The sequence below is a fragment of the Salvelinus alpinus genome, chromosome 26, assembly GCF_045679555.1.
Source record: "Salvelinus alpinus chromosome 26, SLU_Salpinus.1, whole genome shotgun sequence".
In the NCBI taxonomy this organism is placed as follows: Eukaryota; Metazoa; Chordata; class Actinopteri; order Salmoniformes; family Salmonidae; genus Salvelinus; species Salvelinus alpinus.
Window position 1 is genome coordinate 41946987 of NC_092111.1, and position 12500 is coordinate 41959486.

General features: G+C 50.8%; 1 protein-coding gene across 1 annotated transcript in view; it reads right to left on the reverse strand.

The window, feature by feature from the left end:
* The window catches only part of LOC139555337 (stromal membrane-associated protein 2-like), a 59957-nt gene that overhangs the window by 13953 nt on the left and 33504 nt on the right, over nucleotides 1-12500 (reverse strand). The gene's annotated exons all lie outside the window — the stretch shown is intronic.

Consider the following 12500-nt stretch of genomic DNA (forward strand, 5'->3'; position numbering starts at 1 on the left):
ATCTGGGACCAGACTCTAGAAGGAGACAACAGATCTGGGACCAGGCTACAGAAGGAGACACCAGACCCGGGACCAGGCTAAAGAAGGAGACACCAGATCTGGGCTAGACTATAGAAGGAGACAACAGATCTGGGACCAGGCTATAGAAGGAGACAACAGATCTGGGACCAGGCTATAGAAGGAGACAACAGATCTGGGACCAGGCTATAGGAGACAACAGATCTGGGACCAGGCTCTAGAAGGAGACAACAGATCTGGGACCAGGCTCTAGAAGGAGACAACAGATCTGGGACCAGACTCTAGAAGGAGACAACAGATCTGGGACCAGGCTATAGAAGGAGACAACAGATCTGGGACCAGGCTATAGAAGGAGACAACAGATCTGGGACCAGGCTATAGGAGGAGACAACAGATCTGGGACCAGGCGATAGTAGGAGACAACAGATCTGGGACCAGGCTATAGAAGGAGACAACAGATCTGGGACCAGGCTATAGAAGGAGACAACAGATCTGGGACCAGGCTATAGAAGGAGACAACAGATCTGGGACCAGGCTATAGAAGGAGACAACAGATCTGGGACCAGGCTATAGAAGGAGACAACAGATCTGGGACCAGGCTATAGAAGGAGACAACAGATCTGGGACCAGGCTATAGAAGGAGACAACAGATCTGGGACCAGGCTATAGAAGGAGACGACAGATCTGGGACCAGGCTATAGAAGGAGACAACAGATCTGGGACCAGGCTATAGAAGGAGACAACAGATCTGGGACCAGGCTACAGAAGGAGACACCAGATCTGGGACCAGGCTATAGTAGGAGACACCAGATCTGGGACCAGGCTATAGAAGGAGACACCAGATCTGGGACCAGGCTATAGAAGTAGACAACAGATCTGGGACCAGGCACTAGAAGGAGACAACAGATCTGGGACCAGGCTATAGAAGTAGACAACAGATCTGGGACCAGGCTATAGAAGGAGACAACAGATCTGGGACCAGGCTATAGAAGGAGACAACAGATCTGGTACCAGGCTATAGAAGGAGACAACAGATCTGGGACCAGGCTCTAGAAGGAGACAACAGATCTGGGACCAGGCTATAGAAGGAGACAACAGATCTGGGACCAGGCTATAGAAGGAGACAACAGATCTGGGACCAGGCTATAGAAAGAGACAACAGATCTGGGACCAGGCTATAGAAGGAGACAACAGATCTGGGACCAGGCTATAGAAGGAGACAACAGATCTGGGACCAGGCTATAGAAGGAGACAACAGATCTGGGACCAGGCTATAGAAAGAGACAACAGATCTGGGACCAGGCTATAGGAGGAGACAACAGATCTGGGACCAGGCTATAGAAGGAGACAACAGATCTGGGACCAGGCTATAGAAGGAGACAACAGATCTGGGACCAGGCTATAGAAGGAGACAACAGATCTGGGACCAGTCTATAGGAGACAACAGATCTGGGACCAGGCTATAGAAGGAGACAACAGATCTGGGACCAGACTCTAGAAGGAGACAACAGATCTGGGACCAGGCTATAGCAGTAGACAACAGATCTGGGACCAGGCTATAGAAGGAGACAACAGATCTGGGACCAGGCTATAGAAGTAGACAACAGATCTGGGACCAGGCTCTAGAAGGAGACAACAGATCTGGGACCAGGCTATAGAAAGAGACAACAGATCTGGGACCAGGCTATAGAAGGAGAACACAGATCTGGGACCAGGCTATAGAAGGAGACAACAGATCTGGGACCAGGCTATTGAAGGAGACAACAGATCTGGGACCAGGCTCTAGAAGGAGACAACAGATCTGGGACCAGGCTAAAGAAGGAGACAACAGATCTGGGACCAGGCTATTGAAGGAGACAACAGATCTGGGACCAGGCTATAGAAGGAGAACACAGATCTGGGACCAGGCTATAGAAGGAGACAACAGATCTGGGACCAGGCTCTAGAAGGAGACAACAGATCTGGGACCAGGCTAAAGAAGGAGACAACAGATCTGGGACCAGACTCTAGAAGGAGACACCAGATCTGGGACCAGACTCTAGAAGGAGACACCAGATCTGGGACCAGACTCTAGAAGTAGACAACAGATCTGGGACCAGGCTATAGAAGTAGACAACAGATCTGGGACCAGGCTCTAGAAGGAGACAACAGATCTGGGACCAGGCTCTAGAAGGAGACAACAGATCTGGGACCAGGCTATAGAAGGAGACAACAGATCTGGGACCAGGCTATAGAAGGAGACAACAGATCTGGGACCAGGCTATAGAAGGAGACAACAGATCTGGGACCAGGCACTAGAAGGAGACAACAGATCTGGGACCAGGCTATAGAAGGAGACAACAGATCTGGGACCAGGCTCTAGAAGGAGACAACAGATCTGGGACCAGGCTATAGAAGGAGACAACTGATCTGGGACCAGGCTATAGAAGGAGACAACAGATCTGGGACCAGGCACTAGAAGGAGACAACAGATCTGGGACCAGGCTATAGAAGGAGACAACAGATCTGGGACCAGGCTATAGAAGGAGACAACAGATCTGGGACCAGGCTATAGAAGGAGACAACAGATCTGGGACCAGGCTACAGAAGTAGACAACAGATCTGGGACCAGGCTATAGAAGGAGACAACAGATCTGGGACCAGACTCTAGAAGGAGACAACATATCTGGGACCAGGCTATAGAAGGAGACAACAGATCTGGGACCAGGCACTAGAAGGAGACAACAGATCCGGGACCAGGCTATAGAAGGAGACAACAGATCTGGGACCAGGCTATAGAAGGAGACAACAGATCTGGGACCAGGCTATAGAAGGAGACAACAGATCTGGGACCAGGCTATAGAAGGAGATAACAGATCTGGGACCAGGCTATAGAAGGAGATAACAGATCTGGGACCAGGCTATAGAAGGAGACAACAGATCTGGGACCAGGCTATAGAAGGAGACACCAGATCTGGGACCAGGCTATAGAAGGAGACACCAGATCTGGGACCAGGCTATAGAAGGAGACACCAGATCTGGGACCAGGCTATAGAAGGAGACAACAGATCTAGGACCAGGCTATAGAAGGAGACAACAGATCTGGGACCAGGCTATAGAAGGAGACACCAGATCTAGGACCAGGCTATAGAAGGAGACACCAGATCTGGGACCAGACTCTAGAAGGAGACAACAGATCTGGGACCAGGCTATAGAAGGAGACAACAGATCTGGGACCAGGCTATAGAAGTAGACAACAGATCTGGGGCCAGGCTATAGAAGGAGACAACAGATCTGGGACCAGGCACTAGAAGGAGACAACAGATCTGGGACCAGGCTATAGAAGGAGACAACAGATCTGGGACCAGGCTATAGAAGGAGACAACAGATCTGGGACCAGACTCTAGAAGGAGACACCAGATCTGGGACCAGACTCTAGAAGGAGACAACAGATCTGGGACCAGGCTATAGAAGGAGACAACAGATCTGGGACCAGGCACTAGAAGGAGACAACAGATCTGGGACCAGACTCTAGAAGGAGACACCAGATCTGGGACCAGACTCTAGAAGGAGACAACAGATCTGGGACCAGGCTATAGAAGGAGACAACAGATCTGGGACCAGGCTATAGGAGGAGACAACAGATCTGGGACCAGGCTATAGAAGGAGACAACAGATCTGGGACCAGGCTATAGAAGGAGACAACAGATCTGGGACCAGGCTATAGAAGGAGACAACAGATCTGGGACCAGGCACTAGAAGGAGACAACAGATCTGGGACCAGGCTACAGAAGTAGACAACAGATCTGGGACCAGGCTATAGAAGGAGACAACAGATCTGGGACCAGGCTATAGAAGGAGACAACAGATCTGGGACCAGGCTACAGAAGTAGACAACAGATCTGGGACCAGGCTATAGAAGGAGACAACAGATCTGGGACCAGACTCTAGAAGGAGACAACAGATCTGGGACCAGGCTATAGAAGGAGACAACAGATCTGGGACCAGGCACTAGAAGGAGACAACAGATCCGGGACCAGGCTATAGAAGGAGACAACAGATCTGGGACCAGGCTATAGAAGGAGACAACAGATCTGGGACCAGGCTATTGAAGGAGACAACAGATCTGGGACCAGGCTCTAGAAGGAGACAACAGATCTGGGACCAGGCTAAAGAAGGAGACAACAGATCTGGGACCAGGCTATTGAAGGAGACAACAGATCTGGGACCAGGCTATAGAAGGAGAACACAGATCTGGGACCAGGCTATAGAAGGAGACAACAGATCTGGGACCAGGCTCTAGAAGGAGACAACAGATCTGGGACCAGGCTAAAGAAGGAGACAACAGATCTGGGACCAGACTCTAGAAGGAGACACCAGATCTGGGACCAGACTCTAGAAGGAGACACCAGATCTGGGACCAGACTCTAGAAGTAGACAACAGATCTGGGACCAGGCTATAGAAGTAGACAACAGATCTGGGACCAGGCTCTAGAAGGAGACAACAGATCTGGGACCAGGCTCTAGAAGGAGACAACAGATCTGGGACCAGGCTATAGAAGGAGACAACAGATCTGGGACCAGGCTATAGAAGGAGACAACAGATCTGGGACCAGGCTATAGAAGGAGACAACAGATCTGGGACCAGGCACTAGAAGGAGACAACAGATCTGGGACCAGGCTATAGAAGGAGACAACAGATCTGGGACCAGGCTCTAGAAGGAGACAACAGATCTGGGACCAGGCTATAGAAGGAGACAACTGATCTGGGACCAGGCTATAGAAGGAGACAACAGATCTGGGACCAGGCACTAGAAGGAGACAACAGATCTGGGACCAGGCTATAGAAGGAGACAACAGATCTGGGACCAGGCTATAGAAGGAGACAACAGATCTGGGACCAGGCTATAGAAGGAGACAACAGATCTGGGACCAGGCTACAGAAGGAGACAACAGATCTGGGACCAGGCTATAGAAGGAGACAACAGATCTGGGACCAGGCACTAGAAGGAGACAACAGATCCGGGACCAGGCTATAGAAGGAGACAACAGATCTGGGACCAGGCTATAGAAGGAGACAACAGATCTGGGACCAGGCTATAGAAGGAGACAACAGATCTGGGACCAGGCTATAGAAGGAGATAACAGATCTGGGACCAGGCTATAGAAGGAGATAACAGATCTGGGACCAGGCTATAGAAGGAGACAACAGATCTGGGACCAGGCTATAGAAGGGGACACCAGATCTGGGACCAGGCTATAGAAGGAGACACCAGATCTGGGACCAGGCTATAGAAGGAGACACCAGATCTGGGACCAGGCTATAGAAGGAGACAACAGATCTAGGACCAGGCTATAGAAGGAGACAACAGATCTGGGACCAGGCTATAGAAGGAGACACCAGATCTAGGACCAGGCTATAGAAGGAGACACCAGATCTGGGACCAGACTCTAGAAGGAGACAACAGATCTGGGACCAGGCTATAGAAGGAGACAACAGATCTGGGACCAGGCTATAGAAGTAGACAACAGATCTGGGGCCAGGCTATAGAAGGAGACAACAGATCTGGGACCAGGCACTAGAAGGAGACAACAGATCTGGGACCAGGCTATAGAAGGAGACAACAGATCTGGGACCAGGCTATAGAAGGAGACAACAGATCTGGGACCAGACTCTAGAAGGAGACACCAGATCTGGGACCAGACTCTAGAAGGAGACAACAGATCTGGGACCAGGCTATAGAAGGAGACAACAGATCTGGGACCAGGCACTAGAAGGAGACAACAGATCTGGGACCAGACTCTAGAAGGAGACACCAGATCTGGGACCAGACTCTAGAAGGAGACAACAGATCTGGGACCAGGCTATAGAAGGAGACAACAGATCTGGGACCAGGCTATAGGAGGAGACAACAGATCTGGGACCAGGCTATAGAAGGAGACAACAGATCTGGGACCAGGCTATAGAAGGAGACAACAGATCTGGGACCAGGCTATAGAAGGAGACAACAGATCTGGGACCAGGCACTAGAAGGAGACAACAGATCTGGGACCAGGCTACAGAAGTAGACAACAGATCTGGGACCAGGCTATAGAAGGAGACAACAGATCTGGGACCAGGCTATAGAAGGAGACAACAGATCTGGGACCAGGCTATAGAAGGAGACAACAGATCTGGGACCAGGCTACAGAAGTAGACAACAGATCTGGGACCAGGCTATAGAAGGAGACAACAGATCTGGGACCAGACTCTAGAAGGAGACAACAGATCTGGGACCAGGCTATAGAAGGAGACAACAGATCTGGGACCAGGCACTAGAAGGAGACAACAGATCCGGGACCAGGCTATAGAAGGAGACAACAGATCTGGGACCAGGCTATAGAAGGAGACAACAGATCTGGGACCAGGCTATAGAAGGAGACAACAGATCTGGGACCAGGCTATAGAAGGAGACAACAGATCTGGGACCAGGCACTAGAAGGAGACAACAGATCTGGGACCAGGCTCTAGAAGGAGACAACAGATCTGGGACCAGGCTCTAGAAGGAGACAACAGATCTGGGACCAGGCTATAGAAGGAGACAACAGATCTGGGACCAGGCTCTAGAAGGAGACAACTGATCTGGGACCAGGCTATAGAAGGAGACAACAGATCTGGGACCAGGCTATAGAAGGAGACGACAGATCTGGGACCAGGCTATAGAAGGAGACAACTGATCCGGGACCAGGCTATAGAAGGAGACAACAGATCTGGGACCAGGCACTAGAAGGAGACAACAGATCTGGGACCAGGCTATAGAAGGAGACAACAGATCTGGGACCAGGCTATAGAAGGAGACAACAGATCTGGGACCAGGCTACAGAAGTAGACAACAGATCTGGGACCAGGCTATAGAAGGAGACAACAGATCTGGGACCAGGCTATAGAAGGAGACAACAGATCTGGGACCAGGCTACAGAAGTAGACAACAGATCTGGGACCAGGCTATAGAAGGAGACAACAGATCTGGGACCAGACTCTAGAAGGAGACAACAGATCTGGGACCAGGCTAAAGAAGGAGACAACAGATCTGGGACCAGGCACTAGAAGGAGACAACAGATCCGGGACCAGGCTATAGAAGGAGACAACAGATCTGGGACCAGGCTATAGAAGGAGACAACAGATCTGGGACCAGGCTATAGAAGGAGACAACAGATCTGGGACCAGGCTATAGAAGGAGACAACAGATCTGGGACCAGGCACTAGAAGGAGACAACAGATCTGGGACCAGGCTCTAGAAGGAGACAACAGATCTGGGACCAGGCTCTAGAAGGAGACAACAGATCTGGGACCAGGCTATAGAAGGAGACAACAGATCTGGGACCAGGCTATAGAAGGAGACAACAGATCTGGGACCAGGCTCTAGAAGGAGACAACTGATCTGGGACCAGGCTATAGAAGGAGACAACAGATCTGGGACCAGGCTATAGAAGGAGACGACAGATCTGGGACCAGGCTATAGAAGGAGACAACTGATCCGGGACCAGGCTATAGAAGGAGACAACAGATCTGGGACCAGGCACTAGAAGGTGACAACAGATCTGGGACCAGGCTATAGAAGGAGACAACAGATCTGGGACCAGGCTATAGAAGGAGACAACAGATCTGGGACCAGGCTATAGAAGGAGACAACAGATCTGGGACCAGGCACTAGAAGGAGACAACAGATCTGGGACCAGGCTATAGAAGGAGACAACAGATCTGGGACCAGGCTATAGAAGGAGACAACAGATCTGGGACCAGGCTATAGGAGGAGACAACAGATCTGAGACCAGGCTATAGAAGGAGACAACAGATCTGGGACCAGGCTATAGAAGGAGACAACAGATCTGGGACCAGGCTATAGAAGGAGACAACAGATCTGGGACCAGGCTATAGAAGGAGACAACAGATCTGGGACCAGGCTATAGAAGGAGACAACTGATCTGGGACCAGGCTATAGAAGGAGACAACAGATCTGGGACAAGGCTCTAGAAGGAGACAACAGATCTGGGACCAGTCTATAGAAGGAGACAACAGATCTGGGACCAGGCTATAGAAGGAGACAACAGATCTGGGACCAGGCTATAGAAGGAGACACCAGATCTAGGACCAGGCTATAGAAAGAGACAACAGATCTGGGACCAGGCTATAGAAGGAGACAACAGATCTGGGACCAGGCTATAGAAGGAGACAACAGATCTGGGACCAGGCACTAGAAGGAGACAACAGATCCGGGACCAGGCTATAGAAGGAGACAACAGATCTGGGACCAGGCTATAGAAGGAGACAACAGATCTGGGACCAGGCTATAGAAGGAGACAACAGATCTGGGACCAGGCTATAGAAGGAGACAACAGATCTGGGACCAGGCACTAGAAGGAGACAACAGATCTGGGACCAGGCTCTAGAAGGAGACAACAGATCTGGGACCAGGCTCTAGAAGGAGACAACAGATCTGGGACCAGGCTATAGAAGGAGACAACAGATCTGGGACCAGGCTATAGAAGGAGACAACAGATCTGGGACCAGGCTCTAGAAGGAGACAACTGATCTGGGACCAGGCTATAGAAGGAGACAACAGATCTGGGACCAGGCTATAGAAGGAGACGACAGATCTGGGACCAGGCTATAGAAGGAGACAATGGATCCGGGACCAGGCTATAGAAGGAGACAACAGATCTGGGACCAGGCACTAGAAGGAGACAACAGATCTGGGACCAGGCTATAGAAGGAGACAACAGATCTGGGACCAGGCTATAGAAGGAGACAACAGATCTGGGACCAGGCTATAGAAGGAGACAACAGATCTGGGACCAGGCACTAGAAGGAGACAACAGATCTGGGACCAGGCTATAGAAGGAGACAACAGATCTGGGACCAGGCTATAGAAGGAGACAACAGATCTGGGACCAGGCTATAGGAGGAGACAACAGATCTGAGACCAGGCTATAGAAGGAGACAACAGATCTGGGACCAGGCTATAGAAGGAGACAACAGATCTGGGACCAGGCTATAGAAGGAGACAACAGATCTGGGACCAGGCTATAGAAGGAGACAACAGATCTGGGACCAGGCTATAGAAGGAGACAACTGATCTGGGACCAGGCTATAGAAGGAGACAACAGATCTGGGACCAGGCTCTAGAAGGAGACAACAGATCTGGGACCAGTCTATAGAAGGAGACAACAGATCTGGGACCAGGCTATAGAAGGAGACAACAGATCTGGGACCAGGCTATAGAAGGAGACACCAGATCTAGGACCAGGCTATAGAAGGAGACACCAGATCTGGGACCAGACTCTAGAAGGAGACAACAGATCTGGGACCAGGCTATAGAAGGAGACAACAGATCTGGGACCAGGCACTAGAAGGAGACAACAGATCTGGGACCAGACTCTAGAAGGAGACACCAGATCTGGGACCAGACTCTAGAAGGAGACAACAGATCTGGGACCAGGCTATAGAAGGAGACAACAGATCTGGGACCAGGCTATAGGAGGAGACAACAGATCTGGGACCAGGCTATAGAAGGAGACAACAGATCTGGGACCAGGCTATAGAAGGAGACAACAGATCTGGGACCAGGCTATAGAAGGAGACAACAGATCTGGGACCAGGCACTAGAAGGAGACAACAGATCTGGGACCAGGCTACAGAAGTAGACAACAGATCTGGGACCAGGCTATAGAAGGAGACAACAGATCTGGGACCAGGCTATAGAAGGAGACAACAGATCTGGGACCAGGCTACAGAAGTAGACAACAGATCTGGGACCAGGCTATAGAAGGAGACAACAGATCTGGGACCAGACTCTAGAAGGAGACAACAGATCTGGGACCAGGCTATAGAAGGAGACAACAGATCTGGGACCAGGCACTAGAAGGAGACAACAGATCCGGGACCAGGCTATAGAAGGAGACAACAGATCTGGGACCAGGCTATAGAAGGAGACAACAGATCTGGGACCAGGCTATAGAAGGAGACAACAGATCTGGGACCAGGCTATAGAAGGAGACAACAGATCTGGGACCAGGCACTAGAAGGAGACAACAGATCTGGGACCAGGCTCTAGAAGGAGACAACAGATCTGGGACCAGGCTATAGAAGGAGACAACAGATCTGGGACCAGGCTCTAGAAGGAGACAACTGATCTGGGACCAGGCTATAGAAGGAGACAACAGATCTGGGACCAGGCTATAGAAGGAGACGACAGATCTGGGACCAGGCTATAGAAGGAGACAATGGATCCGGGACCAGGCTATAGAAGGAGACAACAGATCTGGGACCAGGCACTAGAAGGAGACAACAGATCTGGGACCAGGCTATAGAAGGAGACAACAGATCTGGGACCAGGCTATAGAAGGAGACAACAGATCTGGGACCAGGCTATAGAAGGAGACAACAGATCTGGGACCAGGCACTAGAAGGAGACAACAGATCTGGGACCAGGCTATAGAAGGAGACAACAGATCTGGGACCAGGCTATAGAAGGAGACAACAGATCTGGGACCAGGCTATAGGAGGAGACAACAGATCTGAGACCAGGCTATAGAAGGAGACAACAGATCTGGGACCAGGCTATAGAAGGAGACAACAGATCTGGGACCAGGCTATAGAAGGAGACAACAGATCTGGGACCAGGCTATAGAAGGAGACAACAGATCTGGGACCAGGCTATAGAAGGAGACAACTGATCTGGGACCAGGCTATAGAAGGAGACAACAGATCTGGGACCAGGCTCTAGAAGGAGACAACAGATCTGGGACCAGTCTATAGAAGGAGACAACAGATCTGGGACCAGGCTATAGAAGGAGACAACAGATCTGGGACCAGGCTATAGAAGGAGACACCAGATCTAGGACCAGGCTATAGAAGGAGACACCAGATCTGGGACCAGACTCTAGAAGGAGACAACAGATCTGGGACCAGGCTATAGAAGGAGACAACAGATCTGGGACCAGGCACTAGAAGGAGACAACAGATCTGGGACCAGACTCTAGAAGGAGACACCAGATCTGGGACCAGACTCTAGAAGGAGACAACAGATCTGGGACCAGGCTATAGAAGGAGACAACAGATCTGGGACCAGGCTATAGGAGGAGACAACAGATCTGGGACCAGGCTATAGAAGGAGACAACAGATCTGGGACCAGGCTATAGAAGGAGACAACAGATCTGGGACCAGGCTATAGAAGGAGACAACAGATCTGGGACCAGGCAATAGAAGGAGACAACAGATCTGGGACCAGGCTACAGAAGTAGACAACAGATCTGGGACCAGGCTATAGAAGGAGACAACAGATCTGGGACCAGGCTATAGAAGGAGACAACAGATCTGGGACCAGGCTACAGAAGTAGACAACAGATCTGGGACCAGGCTATAGAAGGAGACAACAGATCTGGGACCAGACTCTAGAAGGAGACAACAGATCTGGGACCAGGCTATAGAAGGAGACAACAGATCTGGGACCAGGCACTAGAAGGAGACAACAGATCCGGGACCAGGCAATAGAAGGAGACAACAGATCTGGGACCAGGCTATAGAAGGAGACAACAGATCTGGGACCAGGCTATAGAAGGAGACAACAGATCTGGGACCAGGCTATAGAAGGAGACAACAGATCTGGGACCAGGCACTAGAAGGAGACAACAGATCTGGGACCAGGCTCTAGAAGGAGACAACAGATCTGGGACCAGGCTCTAGAAGGAGACAACAGATCTGGGACCAGGCTATAGAAGGAGACAACAGATCTGGGACCAGGCTATAGAAGGAGACAACAGATCTGGGACCAGGCTCTAGAAGGAGACAACTGATCTGGGACCAGGCTATAGAAGGAGACAACAGATCTGGGACCAGGCTATAGAAGGAGACGACAGATCTGGGACCAGGCTATAGAAGGAGACAACTGATCCGGGACCAGGCTATAGAAGGAGACAACAGATCTGGGACCAGGCACTAGAAGGAGACAACAGATCTGGGACCAGGCTATAGAAGGAGACAACAGATCTGGGACCAGGCTATAGAAGGAGACAACAGATCTGGGACCAGGCTACAGAAGTAGACAACAGATCTGGGACCAGGCTATAGAAGGAGACAACAGATCTGGGACCAGGCTATAGAAGGAGACAACAGATCTGGGACCAGGCTACAGAAGTAGACAACAGATCTGGGACCAGGCTATAGAAGGAGACAACAGATCTGGGACCAGACTCTAGAAGGAGAAAACAGATCTGGGACCAGGCTATAGAAGGAGACAACAGATCTGGGACCAGGCACTAGAAGGAGACAACAGATCCGGGACCAGGCTATAGAAGGAGACAACAGATCTGGGACCAGGCTATAGAAGGAGACAACAGATCTGGGACCAGGCTATAGAAGGAGACAACAGATCTGGGACCAGGCTATAGAAGGAGACAACAGATCTGGGACCAGGCACTAGAAGGAGACAACAGATCTGGGACCAGGCTCTAGAAGGAGAC